Source organism: Macaca thibetana, chromosome 9, assembly GCF_024542745.1.
Source record: "Macaca thibetana thibetana isolate TM-01 chromosome 9, ASM2454274v1, whole genome shotgun sequence".
In the NCBI taxonomy this organism is placed as follows: Eukaryota; Metazoa; Chordata; class Mammalia; order Primates; family Cercopithecidae; genus Macaca; species Macaca thibetana.
This window is the reverse complement of record NC_065586.1, coordinates 4,492,068-4,516,862: the sequence shown is the minus strand read 5'-3', so window position 1 is coordinate 4,516,862 and position 24,795 is coordinate 4,492,068. Positions and strand designations below refer to the sequence as shown.

Sequence of the window (24,795 nt, the reverse complement as noted above, 5' to 3'; positions counted from 1 at the left end):
ATACAAACTTCAATGAGTGCCATAAAGGGTCATTTTGGCACAACAAACAGAAATAATGAACAAGAAATTAGAGAAACTTGGGAAAAAATTAAAAAGACCCAATGTATACCTTTTAGGAGATCCAGAAGGAGATAATAGATACAGTGGGCAAGGAGTCATATTGAAAGAAAACACATGCTTGAAAATATTCCAGAATTTAAAACATAAATGATTTTTCGGCTGAATAGCCAACTGAGAGCCAGGAAGCTTTGAAAAATTGTGTGTGTGTGTGTGTGTGTGTGTGTTTGTGTGTGTGTCTATATAACTAAAAGTAGAAATGAACATAGCAAAACACAAGTGGTAAATCACTAATTACATAACCTAATATTTTTTCTTAATGTATGCCACATTTTTAACACTTTGCTATGAGTATATAGTGTTTTCATATTCTTAAAAATATAATTTAAATATAAAAATACTACTGCCAATGATATTTGGCAGGAGGATGAGGAATAAATGGAATTTGAATAGTGGAAGAAATCTATGTTAGGACCTATGTTGTCTCTGAAGGTGTTGTACAATTTGGAAAGATGAACCCAACAGCACTAAATGAAGTAAGGCCTTTTTTTGGTAGTTGAGCATCTGCTAAAATTATAGTATCCTATTAGTTTCTAATAATGTAAAATCACATCATACATTTCTCAATGTAAACCACCACTTGAAACTCACAGAGGCCTCAAGCCTATTGATAAAACAGATATAACCCTGGATTTTCCCCTTTTTAGATCTTATAATACCTGAAAGGGCATAAAATTACTGCCTTTTATCAAAAGAATTTTATTAGCAGCTAACAATGAACATGCTCCTATCTCTTCCAAGGAACAAAGCAGGACATTGCTTTTCTGTTATCGATGACCAGCTTTGGGACCTACTTAAGATGAGTATTCAATGTTTTTCCACTCTCATTTTTCGTTGGTGATAATTTTGGTTATTGTGCAGTCAACGTTCATTCCTGGCACCTTCCACTCTGGGCAGAATATACTTCTCTAGACTGCTGTTGGGAGTGACCACGTATCTTACCTTGGCCAATGCAGCATTAGGAGATGTGGTGTAAGGAGAGGATGTACATGTGTTTGCATGGTATGGCTTGGCTCCTGTGCTCTGATGGTGTGCTATGGGAAGAAAATGTCTAATTGGATACTACACCACTTTCAGCCCTAATGCACCACTAACATACATGGAACAGATATGAATCAGGTCCATAGCTTGCAGCCAGTCCTCGAACCGGCAGTTCAGACAAGAGTTGTCCAGTCAGGCATGAGCTAGATCAAATAGTGCTCTACCTGAAGACCCACAATATGAAAACATATGCTTATTGTTGTAAGCCAATCTTGTGGGGATTTTTTTTTGCACATTATTATGACTGTAGCTGACTAATGAATCCTTTCTCTTTTCTTTTCTTTATCTGTCTCCTACATGGCCTTTATTATTAGAAAAAAACAACAAACAAGATCTGAGCTGAAATTAAATCAGGTAAAAGGATATTGCACTTCATGGAAAACTGAGCTTAAGCAAAAGTGAATGTCAGACATGATTGAGTAGATAGGTGCTGAGATACCATTATTCTCTGTTTATCTGGACACATTGAGTTTGTCTGTGTCAGGCAAGTCCAAATTGTTTTGATTCAGTAATGAAACTGGAAAGACTTCTTAATGCCCTATGCTAAAATCTATTTCATATTTTGCTTTCAATGCTGAGGTCTTCCACAGTAAGGGAAATCCATCTAGTCTTTCAAGATGCCTGCAGACATAGTCTTATACTGGATAAATTGCTATGTCATGCTGGTTTGAAAGTTGAGGTATCTGGATGAAGTTCTGTAGGTGGAGTCCTGGGCTCCTGGTGCCATGGTAGGGGTCCTTCCAGGCTCTATAACTTTCTGGGTCAATACTTGCTAGGAAGGGTTTTCAATCTATTCCTTCCCCACTGACTCCTTCTCCAGTCCCAACCTTAAATTACCAATTAATATGTATATGATAGTTACTTCATTGGGAGTAAGTGAATTCCCTCCTTACTCACCAATCATCACATGGATTAAAGACATCAAGACAAATTAAGTCAACAGCTGTGGCACTAACATCTGTGCTTCACCTTATTAGCTAGTAAGAATGTTATAAGACTGTCTAGCTGAGACTGACTCACGACCTCACAGCAGTATCCTCTCACTTAAGGATACAGCCCTTAATTCCTCATCTGAATGTCATGATATCTTCCGTAAATATTCTCTGTATCCTGAAATGTCACAACCACCAGTGTTAAATGTCTTAACATGTGCCCTTTGGTTTGTCTGCATACTGTATTGGGCTATTTCCATCTACTCTCATGACACTTATTACAAAACATCTGGCTCTACTCTTTCTCATAGATGTTTTAAGTAGAAAATTCAGGTACCAGCTTCAAACTTTCTCTCATCTGTGGAAGAGAGCCTAGTGTGTTAGGAAAGTTTAAAAATCTTTCCATGGGGCAATCCCAATGACAAGAACCGGTGATATTCTGGGAGTATGTCCCATGAGCTTCTCTCCTTGGCTTATTTTAATCTGGATCACTCGGCTATAGTACATAATAACCATGAGTGTAACTGCTTTCAGGGAGTTCTGTGGATCTTCCTAGGAAATTATTCAACCCTAAGGGTGGTCTTGAGTACCCAAAATTTACAAATTTTGTAAGATGTGAGAAGGTCTTGTGACCCCCACATTTTTCAATTGGTGTCAGAAGTGAGAGTCCTCTTGGAAACTCCTTAACTCTGTAGTTGGTGTCACAAGTGAGATTGTCAGAAGGAGATGCAGGGCTGGCTTTACATGCCTTCTTGAGTGTGTGCTCACACTCAACATGAAGTGTTTGGAAGAGAAGGTTCCTACTAGAGAGATCCCTCCAACTCTGTGGGTGATCTTGGGAACAGGGCTGCAATAATTATACAATTATTTCCCACATCACCTCAACTTTCTTTTCTTCGACCTAATGCAGTGGTCCTGAGACTAGGGCTGCAGATCTGGATGTTGGCAGCATGGATTATCCTGTAGCAAAAAACTGAAACTATGTTTTTCTTTTATACCAGAATTTTAAGGGACTGATGGGGTGGACTGTGCATTGATCCCTTCTGGGAAAACTAGGATTGACAAAGAATATAGCAATATTGTCTGATTGAAATAGCTCGCTAATTCTGTACTTCTGTAACCCTAATGTACACCACTGAGCGTGAATTGAGTGGACTTGCTAGATTGGAATTACTGCAGGCAATCTAGACCAGCACAGTCATCAAATTCAGTGATACTTCCAAAAACAGATGTTTGGGTAAATGTAATGATAAAGGAGAAAAGGAGGAATAACTGAGTTTGGCAGTGAGGCAAATCTAATACTATATTGATGTCTCCTGAGAGAGGTTCTGATCACGAGATGATATTGTCTTTTAGCTCAATTATACTGGATGTCTGAAAAGGTGAGACTATATATTGTCAAGAGCACTCCTGATCCTGGAATTGACAAGGTGAAATGGAAGCCTAGAATCTGGGTGGCATCCCTCTGGGAGACGTTGTGGCTATGTAATATCACGAGAAACTGGAGTGATTGTTAACGGTGGAGTGGGACTCTACTGATGGAACAGTAGCTTTTGACTTACTTTTCAAGTTACATTTACTACCATAGTGTGATATATTATAACACTGGTGTTGCTGGTAAGAGTCTAATACAGATATTGACAATAAAATGTATTGGGAAATAGAATTAAAGCCTTCACAGGAGAAAATACCAATAAAAAATGACTGGCCTGGGGAAAAGCTGGATTTTGCTAACCATCATCTAATTTCTACTTTAAGTAATTATGAACGAGTTTGTTGTAAAGTTCAAATAGCAATAGGTAGAGAAGAACAAGGAGTTATCAAACTAGCATAAAAAACAAAAATTTATGCCATGGCTTTTAGGATGAATTAATTGCTTCTACAAATCTGTTCTTGCCCAATATTGATTTCTCCAAACGTTAGCCATATTCAGATGGATACGATTGACATAAATGTTACAATAAATGTAGATGCTCAAAGAGATATGGTTGTTTTGTTGTAAGAGGGCCTTGGCCAAGGGCCATGGGGAGTAGCAAAAAACCAGCCTTTCCTAAAGAGAGCCCTGTCCTTTGCCTTTGCCACAAAGGGGTCTTCTCCAAGCCCTTAGAATGTCCTTTCTGATAAAACTGTCTTTTGTACTTGAAAGTCTTGGTCCACACCAGATTGTCTAACAGTGTGATTTTGGGTGCTGCTTTGGGCCGTGCAGTGTCAGATTGATGTTGGGAGGAGTTGGACTCTAAAGACGAGTCAAGCAGGTGTTGGTCGATGATGTGTATGTAGCCACTCCAGACACAAGGCTTAGGACCTTCCTCGGTTGGCAATACTCCATGTAAATCATACCCATCATTTCTTGGAGACAGCACTGCCCACAATCCCACTGGCAGAGGGCCACTGGGAACTGCATACGGGAATCTCCTGGACTCTGCTCCATGCACCTCTTCCCTTGGCTGACTTCAATCCATATACTTCTGCTGTAATAAACTGTAACTCTGAGTATCACAGCTTTTAGCGAGTTCTGTGAGTCCTTCTAGGAAATTATCAAATCTGAGTGTGGTATTGGTGACTCCCTAACTCTACAGAAGTATGCAGGATTACTTATGGAGTACTGCTGCCAAAAAAACACAAACTTGAATCTAATTATGAGAAATAATTGACAGATCCTGAACGTGGAACATTTTATAAAAACAATTAGCTGGAACTCTTAATTGTGCCAAAAATCTGAAATGAATAAACCAAAAAGGTGGAAAGATTTTTTTCTAGTATAAAAAGTTATAACAATCAGAGGAGAGAAAACTGCTTCTCCTAACCACAGAATGAAAGTCTTTGTTCAGATAGTTTAGGCCAATGTAGGTCACGTGTCCACTCTTGGACCAATCAGATACACCAAGAGATGGCTGTGCATCACCTGGCATAGCCTGAGTTTATGAACCACACCTGGTAGAGTTAAAGAGGTTGTTCTGGTTTTCTCAGCCTATACAGAAACTTCCCTGGGAATTGAGACTGGAGTCATGTTTCCTTACCACGTACATTGTAAGGAGGAAAAGAGCATAGGCAACATCTCTATCCAAGGCATACCCACATTTTGTTCTGATTTTAGGTTCAAACACACAGAAACAGCCAAAGTCCACCTTCTTCTAAAACTCGTTACACTACAAACATAGAGGTATGTTATGTTACTTGGACTCCAACCATAGAGACCAAATTTTAATATAAATCAACATAAACCAAATGTTATTGAGACAATGAATGATGAATAATAGCTATTTAAAAATCATTAATTAACAAGGCCTGGCAACAGATACTTTTTGTCTAAGATACCACTAATATTGATTAAAAAATCTGTAGCCCCTAGTAGCATGTTTCACCGCAGGTAATCTCTCTCCAGCTCATATATATATTTTTTCCTAATAGTTGGCAGGTAAGAGCAAATTTGAGACATGTTTTAAATTTCTAGGTCCAACTTAACCAAGAAACATCTAATTCATTTTCTTGTATCAATTTCTTTAAAAGTCATACTCTCTTGAATCCTTTTTTTTTTTTTTTTTTTTTTTTTTTTTTTTTTTTTTTTAAAGATACAGGGTCTCTGTCACCCAGGCTGCTGGAGTGCAGTGGTGCCATCAAAGCTCACTGCAGACTTGAACCCTTGGGTTCAAGTGATTCTCCCACCTCAGCCTTCAGAGAAGCTGGGACTGGCTAGAGGCATGCACCACCATGTCTGGCAATTTTCTTTTATTGGTAGAGATGAAGTCTCACTATGTTGCCCAGGCTGGTCTTAAACTCCTGGCCTCAAGCGATCCTGCGATCTTGGTCTCCCAAAATGCTGAGATTACAGGCAAGAGCTAACATACCAGCCTCCTTCCATTTTTAAAATTATTTTTAGAATCATAGAGTTTTAGCATTAGAGGTCATCATAATCACTATAACAAATCAGGGAATGGGCAAAGCACAAGTCAAATAAATTGTATACCATTCTACTGGCATCAGGGGCTAAGTGCAGCCTTCTTCGTGAACAAAACCTGAGAGGTGGTTCAGAGAGTAGGAATTTACTCAGGTTTGCCCTGGGCCGTGGCCTGCCAGGGTACCTAGAAGTTAATGTAAACCTCAGTGGTGGGGTTTAATCTGGTCATCATTTTCTTTCAGCCTACAAGCCAGTCTTGATGGTTGCTATCCTTTTATTTCTCTTCATGCAACATAGAGTTTGACAGATTAATGGATCCGTCTGTATTTCTTAGGCCAAAGAGATATTCCATTGCTAGAACATTTTTTAGAAGTTTTAATACACATTTCTGTATCACTTTCTTACCTTGACCCTCCGCCCTACAATCTGTTCTTTTACACAAAAAATGAATATGTGAATTAAAATTTTGATTAACAAACCAACAAATAGTAAGACACTAGCTTTTCTTAGAAAACAGGTGATGCAATCCTTGGAAGATTGTTTTCTTGGGCTGTGAGCTCAGGACTTGCCTGTGGACAGACTGGGTTTTTGACTGAATTATTTACTCCGAAGGGACATGCATGCACGGGCTTGTTCCACTTCCCTTGAGCCATATTTTACCTCACTCTTTGCAGCATATAGCATGGCATCATGGCATTCCATAGGATACCGATCTCTGTATGGCCTGCAAGAAATTCTCGTTAGGCATCATTCTGATAAGATATATGTATATGCTGATAACACAGTAAATGTGCCGTGCCCAAAACACAGATTGGAGGTTTGGATTTGACATATGTGTTGTCACATGTATGATATTTCCTGATTCGTTATGGTCACGAAGATGACCTCTGTTCTGAAATTTGATGATTCCAAAAAATAAAAGAAGAAAATAGAAGTGATTCAAGAGAGTATAACTTTTTAAAAATTGGGTGAAAATAAATAGATTAGATGTTTCTAATGTTTAGTTTGGACCTAGAAATTAAAAACATATCTGAAACAAAATAATATTAAAAACAAAAGCAAAACTAGGACTTAAAAATGCACATTAAAATAAACTAGGAATATCTTAGTTTAAAGAAGTCAAATATATGATTGGGAGATACTAAAAAAAAGTCAGATGATTAGCAAATTAATATAAAGTTTTAAATTACATGAACCTAGGACTACAGCCAGGAACGATGCAGTTCCCACATGGGGTGAAATACTGAGATCAGAAATGATAGATTTGTTGCCAGCTGAAACAACTCGAACAGCTTTTAAAATTTTTGTGATATCCACTTAATAATACAAAAATAAAAATGACTATTATTTTGAAACATTTTATTAGAAAAAATTCTGTTAGTAATCCCACTATTTTGAGTAATTATGGCTCTGATTAGCCCAGAAGAAAATATACATACTAAACTGTTTTACTTTTAATGACTAAAAAAATGGGTTTTTTTGTTAAGACAAAGAAAAAATTTAAAGTCGTCAAGCTTTAAAATATTGTCTGAAATTTAAACATTAGGAAAACAGACTAAAATACACCATGAAAGTGGCTCATCTTCTTTTATTGGGGGATTATACGTTCTCTATAAATCCTCAAAATACAAGTAAATATCAATTTGTAGTAGTTCTTTGCTACAAAATGGAAGACCGGTCATAAAAGAAAATGAAACACAGATATCTAGCGTTTCCAGGGGAACACTTGAGTAATATGACGAATAATGTTAGTGAAATCCATTCTGGGAAACATTTTGTAACCTGATTTTCTCACTAAACATAAAACATTGACTTCTCCATCTGACAAATGCTCGTATCAATGGATTAAACACACCACGTGCTCCCATCATAGCCCTGATAGCGTGACACAAAACACAAAAAAAAGATGAAAACACTTTCAATCTTTATGGGAAAGAATCAACTGACTTTTAACCTGCTCAATCCTCTCACTGATATTCGATAACAATTTATCCTTTAAATACTACTTAATTCAGCCTTAATTTATTTTCTGGCAGATGACTCCAGGCAAAGAGCAAGCTGGAATTCAATAAGAACCCATTTTTCCTTCTTGACTTTCATCCTTTCAAAGAATAGATAGCACAAATTGGTGGAGAGTTTTTAAACTTTATTTGCCATGTCATTTCACAAAGAGGACTAGAAAATCAAGCCAAAAGTGTGGATCATCTGTTTTCAAAAGCATGTCAGACTTCCGGTGATGGTGGAAACGTGAAGTAGTGTTGTGAACAATTACAAAATAAATACATTGTAAAAATACTTATTTGAAGATACTATAGATAGCACCTTTCTATCTATCTATCTATCTATCTATCTATCTATCTATCTATCTATCTATCTATCTATCTATCTGTCTATCTCACACACACACACACACACAATCCTATGTAGATGGACAGGTGTAATAAATATCCTAAAGCAAGGAGAAGGGAGATTGAACTTGACAACTTCTCAAGTTCTTGGAACTTGAGAAATGATTTTGGAAGAAGTAAGAGAAGAAAGTTGTGACTTCCCAGGACACTTCTACTCAACTTTTGTAGCCACAGCTGCAGAAAAGTAGTGCTGGGCAAAACCACAGCCTCCTTGGTTCAAGGTACCAGACAGATTTCAGGACTGGAAATGAAGCTAGAAAATTTAAAGATAAAATCCAGGGCTGCATGAGAACCATAAGAGTAAACGAATCTATAATTGATAAGCCCAGCAGATTAAGAGGAGACTTTGCATTTACCAAATAAAAACAAGATAGCAAGAGTAGGAAAAAAATCATAGCACATAAAAGATGCTGTGGGAGTTTCAAATAAACATAGCAGAATTGGTGACTCATTACAAGGGTGAGAAGATAAAGTTAGGAAAAACTGTATGAATTAGTATAAAAATAAAAAGAAATGAAAATGCTGAAAATGTATGAATATAATAAAATAAGAGTTTTGATCTATTATATCCAAAACCCTACTTGTGTGTTTGTGTAATTAAGGAGATAAATTAATCAAGAACATAGTATAATAAAATTGCTAGAATGGAATAACCTAAAAATGCCATAATAAAACTGTGCATCCAGAACCCAGCAAAATGAATGCAATGATCTCAATAAAAGCACATTTTCTGAAATCTGAAAATACTGAGGATGAATAAGACTCTAATAGCTTACAGAAATAAAATGCAGTTTCCTTCAAAGAAATAAAAATAAAAAATGAATTCATACTTCACCTCCACTTAAACTGGAAGAGAATTAAATTAGAAATCATGTATTAATTCATATTCCTTATACTTCAAAAACACTGGTAGCCGGAATACAATGGAAAATGTCCTTCAAGTTATAAGAGAAAATATATATATTTTTTCTTTTGAGATAGGTCTTGTTCTGTTTCTCAGGCTAGAGTACATTAGTGCAAGCATGGCTCTTTGGAGTTTCAACCTCCTGGGTTCAAGTAATCCTCCAGGCTCAACCTCCCGAGTAATTGGGACTATAGGCATCCACCACCATACCTGGCTATCTTTATTTTTATTTTTTGTAGAGATGGGGTCTCACTACATTGCCCAGGGTGGTCTTTAACTGCTGGACTCAAGCAGTCTTCCTGTCTCGACCTCCCGAAGTGTTGGGATTACAGACATGAGCCACCATGGCCAGCCAGAAAATATTTTTCATCTTGGAATTTTCTGCTCACCAAATCTGTCAAATGAGGAGAGAACAGAGGTATTGTTAGACATGCAATGCCTTTTCAACCCCTTCTTGGGAAGCCATTTACATCGTCGTCCTTTCTGCCTTCCACTTTACTGAGTTCTCTTTATTTTACCTCCAAAATACATTTCTTGTCAGTTAACTTTCCTTGTCAGTCTCTCCATTCCATGTCACCTTTCTCTCTGTACCCTAGCAACCTCCTTCTTGTTTCCATAGAGCGTCTCTCACTCCTTTTTCACGGAGCATTGTGCAGCTTTCTAAATATACTCATAGTCACTCATCTCATTAGGCTACCCCAGAACTTTTAACAGATACTTACTGTATTTAGGATATAATCCTATGCTTAATGTAGTTAATAATGCTCTGGTAGTGTGGCTGGAGTCTTTGGGAGTGGGACCTACTTTTCCAGAATCACTTGAGTCCATTACCCCCACCTCCCTGTCTTCCAAATATGGAGGCCTGTTATTGTTTTCTTGCGCACATAAAACTCCTTCTGTAGGATTGTATCCCACTTTCTCTACTCAATCTGATTGACTCCATCCCTGATTTGTAATCTTGTCTAATTCCTGCTTATTCAAACTTCATGTCTGTCAGTGCGCTGGGATTTTGATTAAAGCAGTGCTCACACACACGTTTGACATGTAGCATCGTACCAGGTGCAGAGTGGATACTCAATAAAAATTGGCTGAATGAATAAATAAATTATTTTGTTTCTTTAAAATCAAGATTTCTCTGTCTGGCCAGCCATGGTGGCTCATGCCTGTAATCCCAGTTCTTTGGGAGGCTGAGGCGGGAGGATGGCTTAAAGCCAGGAGTTTAAGATGAGGCTGGAAAACATAGTGAAAGCCCATATCTAAAAAAAAATAATAATAAATAAATAAATTTTTTTAAAAATTAGCTAATTGTGGCATCAGGCTCTTGTAGTCTCAGCTACTCCAGAGCCTGCAGTGGGAAGATTATTGAAGCCCAGGGGCTGGAGGTTGCAGTGAGCTGTGTTCATGCAACTGCATGCACTCCGAGATTCCCTCTAAAAAAAAATAAATAAATAGAAGATAAAAAAATGAAACAAATATTTCTGTCTCTGAAGGAATAAAAAACAGGTTGGGTATTTTTCATATGAATTGAAAAAGGTAGTTAGTCCTGGGAAGATTATGGCTAATTTGAACAACACATTGGCAAGATTGAAAGCAGTTTGATGTCACTAGAAACACACTCAAACTTTATTACTTCCTCTTTGGTTTCTTTTACCCATTCCCTTTGTCTTCTTTCTTTTGATTTCTCTGGCATTTCAAAAATTTAATCATTATAAACAGATTTGACTCTATCTCAAGTGACTTAGATAGTTAATGAGATTTAGGTTAAATTGGCCAACAATGTGATCATTCCAACTTTATAGGATTTATAACAAGTACGTCACATTCCAACTCCCAGCACAGTGAGGATTTTATAATGGCAGCATCTCCTTTTCTATTTCTAGCACTAGCTTCTTCCAGGCAGTGAGTGGCAAGTGCGGTGTGGTAGGTAGAGAGCAGAAGCCATCTGTATAATATTTATGTATAGTAATGTCAGCAGACATTTTTAGTCGAATACTCATTATAATGATGAAAATAAATTGTATACTTTTTATCAAAGAAATTTCAAAAGTACAGACTAGTTACAAAAATGGTACAATGAACTACTGTGTATCCTTCATTTAGATGTATTATTTATTTCTCTTTCTCTCTGAATATTGTTTTTAATTTTCTTTTCTTCCCCTTCCTCCTCCTTAATCTCCTTTTGCGTAGTATCATTCTCATTGTTTCATTATTGCCAACTCATTAGAAAGTAAGTGGCAGACAGCAAATTCCTCCAACTGTGTAGACTTCATTATCAGTCTCCTAATAACAAGGCCATCATCATAACCATCTACAATATGAGTACCAGATTCAGAAAATGTATCATAAATGCAAGTTCTCTTGAGTATTGTATCATTCTATTTTGTATAACATTCATATATAAAATAGATCTTCCCTAAATTAGCTTTCTTAAGTTACTTTGTTCAAAACATTGAACTAATGGACTTGTGCTCATTAATCCTAAGAGTGTTGTGATACTATTTTCTAGATAAGTACTGCTCACAGTACAAAGTCCAATTTTCGGTTATCAAGAGAAATTCCTTCTTCTTCTTTTTGTATAGCCAATCAATTAGTTTTCGGCCACATTGTAAAAATTAAAAAGAAAATGTATCACGATCTAATAGTATTACATATTATAAACTCCATATTCATATTTCACTAAATATCCTATTAAAATTTCAACTGAAGGTGCAATCTAATATCACTATTTTTTTTTAACCTACCATGTCTCCTTAACCATTTTCTGGAATACCTCCTCAATCTTAACTTCGTCTTTTATGACATGTATGTTTTTTCAGCAGTACACCTCTGTTGTAGTTTCAAACTGTCCCTTCATTTGTGGATTTCTGATTGCTTCCTTATGACTAGATTGAAGTTTTCGTTGCTTTATTGTTGGCAGAAATACTCTGTGAGTTATGCGCTCTCAGCCCACCACATCAGGAGACATTCTTGGAATGTTAACTTTAATCGCTGGGCTATTGTCGTGCTATGGCTTGATGGTTTGGATGTATTCCCAAAGCTCATGTGTTGAAACCTTAGTCTCCGAAGCAGCTGTGGAAGAGGTGGGACCTTTAAGAGGTGATTAGGTCATGAGAGCGCTACCATCATGAACTGATTAATACTGTTATTGTGGACGTGGGTTTCTGGTGAAGTTGTAAGTTTGCCTTCCCTTTACTCTCTGTGTCGCGTACTCCCTTGCCCTTCCCTCTTCTGCCGTAGGAACACCCTGACCAGATGCCAAGGTCATGCTCTTGGACTCCTCAGCCTCTAGGACCATGAACCAAACTTCTTTGTAAATTACCCAGATTATGGTCTTCTGTTATAGCAGCACAAAGTGGATTAGGACAGATGGTATCTGTCAGATTTCTACACTGTAAACTCACCTTTTTTCTGTGTCATGAATTAACAATCTTTGGAGAAATACTTTGAGGCTGTTCAAATATCCTGTTCCCATCAGACTTTGTACCAAATGGTTTTAATATTTGCTGATGACTTTGGCCTAAATCAATTATTACTATTGTGCTTGCTAAATGGTGATTTTACTGCTTCCATCATTCCTTTTACATTTATTAGTAGGTATTACATCACAAATAAGGCTTTTCATCTCCACTACCACTCTTTGAAGTTAATTTAATCCTGTATCTTGAAATCAGCATTACAAATGTTAAGCTATGGCAAAACCAGGACAGAATATATATCTGTCATGTAATACATCATGTGGCCTACTGGAAAGAAAACAACCAGAGTTTATTCCTTATTTTACTAATAACTTGGAAAGAATTTTTAACAATATCTTCATGTATTTAATTTTTAGTATTTACACCTACCCAGTAAATATGTTATATCATTTAATATCTAAGTTTTCGTTCAGTTTTAATGGTCTTTAACTCCTGGAAAAATTCTTTCTGTATTTATGTGCCCTTAAGGAGCCAAATAAATTTTTTTCTTCTCAGTCTTATTAATAGCCAAGTTGATTAATTGCAATTGGCTAAAAACTGGCAAAAAAATTCCCTAACCTCATTAACTTATTTTGGATCTCATTAAACTTTTAAATTCTCTTGCTTTCCCTTTCCCTTGTCTATTTCGAGCTTGTTTTCAGCAGTGTTTCTTCTCTGGCAAGCATATTTGGAAAATGCACAGATTGAGCGCCAGTGTGGGAGGAATTATACAGCTAAAAAACATCCCACGAAATGATCATGGGTATTTCAATTTGCCTCAGGATTAATTATAGCCCTATAATCCCCATATCAAGGCAGTCTGTGAGTTAGAGGCTGGGCTGAGAGAGTTGTCATCCTAGTAATGACATTTAAGGCGAGTGATTTACTAAAACAAAATCTGTACCGATTTCAACCTAAATTTTAAAACAAGTCATCTAAGTACTAAGAAAAATGGTCCCAGACGCATTCCTAGCAAATTCTGTACTATAAATTGTAAGCCTACGAGAAAATGTGGTTGAAAGCTGAGTGCTGACAAAATGTATAACCTAGGGAACCATTTAGGAACGATACTTTTAGCATCATTAGTAATACTTCACAAGAATCCAGAGAGCAGAATAAAACATCATTCTGGGAATAATACAAGGAATATAAAATAGTTAAGCATATATTAAAGGTTTAAAATTTTAATCCCTTAAACATTAATGTATTTGGTTGTTTCTCTTGACATTGTTCAAACAATAAATTACATATGTACAAAACAATTTGTTGCTTTCACGACTGTCATTTTTTCAACTGTAAATTTTACGTCAAAAAGCATTACAGTTTACAATTTCACTGTGATTTTCCTAGAAATAAAATATTCAAAAATATATGATAAATGGTCACTCTGTCTAATCTATCATCTATGTTTGATATGTATATGCATACATGTGCATAAATATATCTCTATAAATATATGAGCATAATAAATCATTTTTATTGAGTATTTCCTTGGAAAGAGGTGCTGAGCACTTAACGTGAATTATGACTTTATATAAATTATGCCCTTTAGTCTTTTTAATATGTGTATGAGATATCTATGATTGTTGGCCCATTTTGAGTCTAGGAAACCAAGTTAAAAAGTGATTAGGTAAGTTGTTCAGAGCCACATCAAACTGTAGAATCCATTGGGATACAGGTTATGTGTGGTCAAATTTCATGTCTTTTGTTCTTAAAATTTATTTAATCAAATGGCTTCATATGGACACATTTCTTTTTTCTTCTTCTAAGGCATATTTATACTATATATATGCAAAATATATAATTTGCATCTGTTTTTACATTTGCATATATCTATACTATACACCCACAAAAAACATTTTGTACATATACATTTAGTGTTTGTTTCTTCAACAGTATGAGGAGCCCAGACGGCCCATGTGGGCTGCCCTGTACACAACTCGATGAAACCATGGAGATATTCTCTAGGGAAAGCCTTGTGCTCTAGGTCACTATGACCTTCAAACTCTATTAGCTCAAGCTTCTAGGAATAGGAAGGAAAACATTTCTCTGTGGTCTATTAAGGTGAAAATGAGAGGGGCTGATCCTACCTCTGTCTTGTGTTTCCCAGTTCTTACTGTGATGTCACTAGCACAATATATTGCTTGTGGATTAGAGATTCAAACAGTATTCCTTAAGACAACAACCCAAAAGCAACAAATGTTGTCTCCTAGCTGGCATTACAATGCAGCCTTCAGTAGGTCTTTATATTATTCCATCAAGCCAGCTGTTCCACAGTGACCAGATACCTGGCAATACCCGTAAATTTCATGTGTGTAAGTCCCCTATTGCACTTTCTATTGCTATAAAATGAGGTATTTGTTAGTAGTAATTAACAAGACTTTTTGAAAGTCGATGAATAGTAATTCTGGTAGAAGTGTTGCAGAAAATGAAGGAAAATCTCTATTAACATATGTAAAACCAAGGACTTCTCTTTTCATAATTAAAAGAATCTGCTGTAATCAACTTACCACCAGGTAGATAGCTGGTTCTTCATGGAATAGTGCTATACAGGATAATTAGTAACCATTTCTCCTTTGAAAGCTGAGCCCTAAGCAGGGGCAATAACCCAACAACCTTGGTGGTAGCATTCTATTTTGTTGACCCTACACAAAGCCTCTAATCCAGCTGCCATCATCACTTTGTTCATGAACCATTATGTAATTGTGGGTAGCTTTGATTGACAGGTACATTCTGTGTTACCTTTTCCACCTGATTACTGAGAACTCCTCTGCAGAAAATCCCTTCTGTTAAGCATTTGCATGAAACACAAATTTCTTTCCATCCTTCTCCCACTTCCAAAGGGCCAACCAAGCTACCTCTTCCAAAAATCTTCTTGTTGCTAGTTTTCTTATCCTTGCTAAGACTATAGTAACATGACTATCCCATTAATCATGGTCTAGGGGTCACTGTAGATTATTTCAAGTCATTTAACTTTATACACAAAATACACAACCAGATATATAATCTTTAGTTGTACTCTCTGAGAGGCTTTCCTTTCACTACCAGTTTGAGTGCCACTTTTAACTGAAGTTGTATTTGACATTCACTTTCTGCTAGTATCATCATAACATGTAGAGCCATCTCTACAGCAGGGCTTTTCCTTTTCTGTTAACTGATCATTGGAAACTCCCTGTGATGCCAAAGATTGCAACTGGACAAAAGTGGCAATGAAATTCCTAAGTATTTAACTATTTTAGTTCTCATTTAACTTTGGGTTGTTGAATCGGTGTAATGGTTGAGGGAGCAAGAGGCAGTAAAGGAGAAGGCACAGGTATCATGAGAGCACTCAGGCACCAGGCTATGAGGTTTACTTGTGTCTTTAATGTCTGTTCTCAGATTGCATTATACATATGACCTCCATTGAAACTTGGAATTCTGCGGTGCACATGCAACCTTATCATTGCATAAGATGATGCTTACTTCATGATATTGGTTCTAGGATCAAAGTCACTTCAGGTGACATGGCCAGGTGTTCAGTCTTCATTAGAATTGCCAGAAGCAACCCCAAAGAGTACTTGCTGGTAGCAGAGTGCATGGTCTTACACAAAAATCCGGGGGTTATGAGAGCTTCTTAGAAAACCACATAACATCTGTGTCTGTCATGGACATCTCAAATGAAAAGTAGCTTACACTAGACCTTAGAGTCATTTCTAAGAGAAGACTCTTATCATTCCATGCCTCTCTTAAAACTGTCGGTACTACTAGTAAACTGGTTAATGGATTGGTACACAGAATCAAATGCAGTTTGTGTTGCCTCCAAAATCCAGATGCCCCATAAGCATAGCTCCTTATTCTTTCTTCATGAGCTATACAAATTGAAGCAATAGGTGTCTAGTTTTAGAGATAAATTATTGTCATATCCAAGAACTGTGGACACTAGACAATTCACCAGTATTGCAGGTTTCTGAATTTCCTTGAGTTTGATATTTTGTCCTTGAGCATGCAAGTGCCTTAAAAATATGCAGGGCACTTGCTACTTCCTGTTCAATAGATTCAGTTAGTATAGCTACCATGAACTCAATGGATTGGTGCAATCATCTATGTAGTAAGGCAAACAATGTCCTCCCAAACAATATTATAACACAGAGCAAGAGAACTGACAAACTTCTAAGGTGAGACAATGAAATGCATCTCTGTCAGTGCCATGTAAACTGCTTTTGAATACCTTTGCTGATGGGAATTGAAGTATTTACTAGGTCAATAGCCATATACCTGGTATTTATCTAGTAAACGTATGATATCCTGAACCTTGGCTGCAATGGACTTCCCCACCTGTTTATGTTTACAAAAATTTACATTCAGTCTCCAAGATTAGCACCCAGCAAACAAACCATTTAAATATGGATGCTATAAAAACTACAAATGTTGCAGCTTTCCAGTATGTGGTGGTGGCACTAATTCTGCAATTCTATTAAGACACAGTTCCAGTTTTGACTTGCTATTCACATAGGCTGCATCCATTCAGTGGCTTATTTCTGGCTTTTCCTACCCAATACGACTTGCTCCACTGATCCAGAAACCAAGATGAAGATTCTGCAGGTTTCAAAGTCTCCTGATTTGGGTTTGCACTCTCACTGTGAAACATGCTGGACCAAGTCTCTACCTCTCATCTGACCTCTGTGAGCCCCTGCTCTGACCGGTGACTACTGTGTCTTGTTTGGTTTTGACTTTGAGTATTAACATCAGTTCAGAGCTAGTATTTAATATTCATTGAAAAATCATGGCATTTTCTCTACGCATCACACACTGACAGTTTGGTGCATGACAGCCAGTCCCACCGGGAAGGCTTAGAGGAAGAGTCCTAATACATGCCTGTGGCTGTTTTGCAGGGATCTTTGTCAAAGAGACATATAAATGCCTTCGATCAAGGTGCCAGGTCTGTCAAGTGGGTGCTAGTCTGAAAATTCCCACAATGATAATAACCGAGTTAGTTTTCTGCCCATTAGACTCAAAATGGTCCTGCTTATATATCTTAACAAAGCTCCCGATTATTTCATTCTTGGGACCTGATTATCAATTTCCCGTCACCACAGACCCTTCCACTTACCGTGGTTAATGCATCTACCTTGCTTCTGATGGAAGAGGAGCCCTGCCTGGCCTTTTCAACGACAAGATTGGGTTATTTCCTTCAGATCCAGGTCCCATGCAGCCTCTTGCAACTTCATCTGCAGGTTACAGAGGACGGCAACCCTTTTTGCAGGATGTTCTTACAGGATGAGACGTAATTCACTTTCAAATGTGCTTCTTTTGACTTGATTATGAGAGGGCTTGTTGACTATGACCTACCACTGAATCCAAACTCCAATAACAAACCTAGGATGTTATTAAAGCTAACTGCTGTTACAGTTAAGTCCTGAATCTTGTGATAAATGCACTGATATGAATAAATTTGAACCAATCCAACATTATGATGCATTTCTTTAGCCTAATACCTTTAGAATATACTGTTATACATTCATTTTAGACTCTTAACTTTCTCAGTATATACTTGTCTATCTGGAGGAGTTGGGATCCAGCTTTCATTATAACATGCAGGAAAATGACCATTTTGAAGACTAAAGATAGATAGATAGATACATACATACATACATACATATGGTATTATATATACATTGTGTATATATACAGATTATATATATTTTCTGAATCTTATTAGCCATCTCTACAAAATTTTACTAATATTTTTAAAGTTGTTGATTGATAGATCAAGACTAATTATGGGTATATGTCTATACACATAATATAATTATGGGCGTGTGTGTGTGTGTGTGTGTGTGTGTATGAGAGAGAGGGAGACATATAACCATATACCTGTGAGCATATGTCTCTCTCACAATGTGTGTATATATATTATGTATATTATATATGCATATATAGTTAATTGATACAGACTAATTATGGTATAGACACAGTTCTTTTTAATTTAAAATTATTAGTAAAATTTTATAGAGGTAGCTAGTAAGATCCAGAAGAGATGTACAATATGTCCAAGTATTCATGAATGTAATCAGTATGGATGGGATTCAGTTTCAGTTCATGCTCAAAGCACTGTGCTACCCACCACTAAATGAGTAGTAGTGATCTCATCTGAAAACTGATTTCCTCCATTTTCAACATAAGGATAGGAGCAGATTGTCTCTGACTTACAATCTTAAAGATACATTAAAAACCAAAATATCAACATAAAATTAGCATTAACTGTACTGGACCATAAGTGACAAATTGTCTGAAAAGTGCAGAATTGTTCATAGTGTTTGAAAATAGAAAACTAAAATTCTGATAATAAATGCAACTGTGCCAGCAATGAGAACTATTTAAATCAGAACAAATCTGATGATCCTTCCTAGAATTCGTAGTTGAAACCTCAAGTGTAGAATCCAGCTAAAAGATGGAAAAAATAATCTCTCAAAACCTAAAATATTTGGAAGAGGAAGAAGAGAATTATAACACTGCATCATCACATAATTTCCTAATTTGGCTACTCAGACAATGTAGCAAATCATAGGCAGGTATAGCCAGTCATTAGTTGTCAAAGGAGTCAGTGCAAAAATCTCAAGAAATATTATCCCCAGGTTCAGAAATAAATGTTTAATGCCCTGGGATTATAAATAGCACAAATAGACTCCTCTAGTCTATCTTGTTTTTTGAATTTTTCCATTTTGATAAGGAATTTCAGACTCAGTTTGCTTTTATTCAGCAAAGACTTAAAAAAATGTATACATATTACAAGGCTACGTCAAGAGTCATTGCTCCTATCTCATGGAGACATGTGTCGGGAAATATAGGGTCTCTCTGGAATTCTTGTGAATCATTATATTGATGACATAATCAGAGCGAAGGCTATTGGAAAGCTGTGAAATATTGCATCATATTATCCAAATCAGGAAAAATGAATTCATGCATAAGAGAAGAAAAAAATTATCTTAAATGTTAGCAAAATGTTATGAACCATTGAAGCACTTACAAGATAAAAAGGAATGCCGGGCGTGGTGGCTCACTCCTGTAATCCCAGCACTTTGGGAGGTTGAGGCAGGCGGATCACGAGGTCAGGAGATCGAGCCCATCCTGGCTAACACGGTGAAACCCTGTCTCTACTAAAAATGCAAAAAATTAGCCAGGGGTGGCGGCGGGTGCCTGTAGTCCCAGCTACCTGGGAGGCTGAGGCAGGAGAATGGCGTGAACCCGGGAGGAAGAGCTTGCAGTGAGCCAAGGTCGCGCCACTGCACTCCAGTCTGGGCGACAGAGAGAGACTCTGTCTCAAAAAAAAAAAAAAGAAGAAGAAGAAGAAGAAGATAAAAACGAATTAAGTAAAATAATTTTATTGAGACAGCTTTCCAAAATAAAAGTAAGCAATGTGTATAAAAGAATTTTTTTCCCCATTTTTAGTAATACTGCTTGCGTTAATAATGAAGTAACTTGAAAAGCAAAGATTTTGTTTAGGAAGCACAACCCCAGAGTCAGGGCAATTAGAAACAGGCACACAGAAGCACATTACATTAGTAGTCATCTCACTAAAATATGACTTACTCTCCATGTAACATTGGTCATCAGGACCATCATATCGCAGTCTACAGGTGATCCCTGCAAGGTCAGAAGCAGACAAGTGGCAAAAGAAGCAATTTGGTGAATGATTTACCTGCATCCCCAAATTGGTCCCATTAAACACAGAAAGTGTAAATAGATTAATTTCTGTAGAGAAGAACATATTCCAGGAACTATACAAAACCAAAGCAAGCAAAACAACAACAACAACAAACAAACAAAAACAACAACAAAAAACTAAAACCTCACCAGGGCCAGGTGATTTCACAGGGGCAATATTCTAATTCCTCATGTATCAGCTAGATTCCATTCCTGAAAAACTGTATTTGCATTACTGTTTAACAGCATACTGGAGGTATTAGTCAATGAAATTAGGCAAGATAAATTAATCAGAGGCATAATAATTGATACAAACAACAAGCAAAACATTCTATATATGCAGATAAAATGATAGTATAACTGCAAAATTCTATGTAAGCAATGATAAAAGCAACTCAAACAATGAAAGAATTTAGTAAGTATTACAAATAATAGCTTTCATATCACAAAAAATAAGTTTAAAAGATACAACGGTAGAGAGTATACAATTTACAATTTCAATAACGATGGTTCTCCCTTGAAAATAAACTTAATGAATTTGCTAATAAACTTTTTTAAATGTGCAAAAGTAACAGGAAGAAAATTTAAAACTATCCATGAAAAACAGAAATGTAGATTTGAACAAACAGGAAAACACTTCTTATTCTCAAAGAGAAAGACTCAACATTATATACCTGTTAATTCTATGAAAAGTTAAGTTGTATTATAAACTTAACACAATCTCAATAAAAATAAAAAAAAAACTTTTTAAAAGTTAGAAAACAGGCTTCTGCTTCTTCTAGAATTTTGCTTACAGGAAAAAAATAGAGTAGACATACTTTATGTTTCTAAGTGTAATAAAAAATCTTGAAACATATACTTTTTTTTATGTGAAGATTCTAAAGAAGAAATGGAGAGAAGAAATCAGGCAGACCCAGGACCTCGAGAACTGAGGAACATCACAGTGGTGGGTGTATTGGTTTGGTTTTATACTTCCATAAAGAACTGCCAGAGACTGAGTATTTTTGCCAAATGCTCATCACCTCAATCTGATCATGAAAAACCATCAGACACATTGAAATTGAGGGACAATCTACAAAATATCTGACCAGTACTCTTCAAGAGTGTCAAGGTCATGACACACAAATATATCTGAAGAGATTCTCTCAGACCAATGGAGACTAAAAAGACAAGAAAACTAGGGGATGGTGAGTTAAGGAGACCAAGGGTAAAGGTGAAAAGATGCAGTTATCTCAGATGAATGTCTAGAAAGTGAATGTAAACCATTAAACAGGTAATAAGTGAAGTTAGTAGCATTATATTGTGTACTGAAAATTTGCTAAGAAAGTAGATGTCTAATACCTTAGTTGTAACTATCTAATGTCTTAGTTATCTGTGTATTCATCCACTAGAATAAAATTTCAATGTGAAAGAATCTAATCTATCATTTTTACTGCTATGCCCCAAATCCTAGAAAGTGAAGGATGTAATAATTACCTATTGAACATTTTTAATTCATCACAGAAGGTGAATCCACATTTGGTAGCATTGTAAACTTGTACATTTAAAAAATAAAAGTGAAAATAGGTGCAGGTACAGGAAGACTTGCAGATTTGGTGACTGAAGAAAAACACAGCTCCCACCTCATGACCTCATGGCAAAGTCATTAACGAATCATAATGTAAGGGAAGAAAAGTAGAAAATTTGGAAAAAGACGTATTATGAAATAGCACGGAAAGCCTGCGAGGGTTAGCTGACTACAATATAACATTGAGTGACCATTTTGTTTTGAAATTTATGAATATATGGTGACACTTAGCTGCCAAATTTAATGATGTTATGCAATATCGGTCGTTATAAGCACAATGAAGGCAGATTTCTGAATCATCTGGGGTTAAAGTGTTTCTAGGAGGAAAAGGAGGGAATGGAAGTGAGAATATTTCCAAGGGGACAGATTTATTCATGAACCAGGCAATATAAACCAGATAAGTCAAGAAATAAAGATGGAAGTAATTGATAAAGAGAAAATGAAGGGTGTGTATGAGGCTGCCTTTTTTTTTCCCCCCCCAATGCGGCACTTAAGCAAAGGAAGCAAAGCAGTAAGAGATAATTGTGATTGAAGAATGTGACGACTGGATTTTTCATATAAGAGTGTTGGTGGGGCCGGGTGCAGTGGCTCACACCTGTAATCCCACCGCTTTGGGAGGCTGAGGCGGGTGGATCACGAGGTCAGGAGATCAAGACCATCTTGGCTAACACAGTGAAACCCCGTCTCTACTAAAAATACAAAAAAAAAAAAAAAAAAAAAAAAAAAAAAAAAAAAAACCAAAAACTAGCCGGGCGAGGTGGCGGCGCCTGTGGTCCCGGCTACTCGGGAGGCTGAGGCCGGAGAAAGGGGCGAACCCGGGAGGCGGAGCTTGCAGTGAGCCGAGATCTGCACTCCAGCCTGGACTACAGAGCGAGACTCTGTCTCAAAAAAAAAAAAGGGTGTTGGCAAATTCAAATTCAGGTAATTTCTATATGTTGGTGGCTCAGAAATCGTGGAGAAAGTCATGACAGTGAGTACATAAAGGAAGACATAGTGAACATTTCAGAGAGCCATGGCAAGAGCACTGAAGTCTCTAAGAACGAAACGAAGTGTTGAGACGGTGAATCTAAATCATGAGGGAAATGAGTTTTTGAAGAATAGAAGAAATTAGCTGAAGCTTATTTAATGACAGAAAAAGTAGAAACTCTGAAAATCTGTAAAATCAGATGTCATAACTTCAAAGGAGCAGTAGAAGCATTGGAGATCGTTGTGGAAGGTGACACTGAGCATCAGGGAGGACGGGAGACCCACCTCTGGAACTGAGGTTCTGGGATGCAGGAAAACATGCAGCTTCCTGCAGAAATGGCTACTGAGGAGCCTGAATCTCCATCATGATTCCTGGTTGCAGTTAATGCCAGGAAGTGCAAGGAAATTCTGAGAAGAGGTTGCAGGTATAGGGATTGTGCTGATCTTCAATTAGAGTGTTGCCCCTGGAATTTTCTTGTTAAATTCTACTGCTAAAAGACAATTGTAATGGCAACCCCCCCCAAAAAAAATCCTCATAGAGAAGCCATGACAGCAGAAAGTAAGGTTAAAGACACACCCAGTCACCACTATTATTCCAGTGCAAGATACAAATCCTGAGAGAAAGTGTCCTAAATGCATCAAAGCGAAAGACCTTCGTTACATGTTCTCTATATATTTTTGGTTCCTTTATAATCTCTGCTTTAAAGCCAAGTAAAGGACAACTTGGTACTTTTATTGTCTGTTACCCTAACACTGCATATGATAAAATAAATATACTCTTTTAGCATTCATGTTTTAATTCATATTAGCCCTATTATAGTGACAGATTGTTCAATGTAGTGGATGAAATGACTCATAGTTAATTAGTGGTGGAAACAGAGTAGAGTTCAACTCCCTCCCTTACCTCACGGCCTTTTAGAACAGTGCCCCAGTCATCATATCTCACTTAAAAATTGAATCGATTTTTACAATTACAACTTAATGGCTCACCTTTGAGTAAACATTCAAAATCAAACTAATTTTTCAATAACTACAGTAACTCTAGTTAGAATTAACTAGAATTATTATAGTTATTAAAGCTGTCAGAGATAATTAAAATTTCTGATATAAATGTCTAATTTGCTTCTCATATGCATGATATTGCTTTAATACTTTAACCACTAGTTAAATTCTGATAGCCCCAAGGGCTAAGATTCAGGTTGAAAAATTACTGAGGAAGTGAGCCACCAAAGAGAATTTGGCAACGATTGGTTGGTGCGAAAGTTGTTGCGGTTTTGCCATTAAAAAGTAATGGCAAAAAAAAAAAAAAAAATGCAGTTACTTTTGCACCAACCTATAGAACCGGGTTATTGAGTGGATGCTGAGTGCTTCTTAAGCATCTGAATCCACTCATTCAACGTGTACCTATGGAGCATCTGCTTGGTGCCGGGTCTGGTGCAGGCAATCGGAATTCATCTGCATTTTGATCAAAGACCCCTGCCCTCAAGCAGTTCATTTTTAGCGGGTCAGGAGAGGACCCAGGGGAACCCTGATAACAAGTTCAGAATATTTTAGGAAAATGACAGGACACATTAGAATGTGGCCAGCGATGTGTGAAAAAGACAACACCAAGCCAAGAACAGAGATGGGGAAGAAACCGATGAGGTGCGAAGGAGGATTTTGCACGGCGTATTCAGGATAGGTCTTACTGAGCGCTCGAGGTTTTAGCAGAGTTGTGTGATAAAGTGGCCGACTTCAGTTTTTGCTGCTTGAAAACATTTAAGCCTCAGTGGCCAAATGTTGGTCCTGGGCCTCTGGTCAGCTTGTCCCACATCTGGACAAGCT

General features: G+C 37.0%; 1 protein-coding gene across 1 annotated transcript in view; it reads right to left on the bottom strand.

Moving 5' to 3' along the window:
* Positions 1-24,795, bottom strand: part of LOC126963006 (aldo-keto reductase family 1 member C1) — a 1,156,278-nt gene that overhangs the window by 417,547 nt on the left and 713,936 nt on the right. The window lies entirely within an intron of this gene.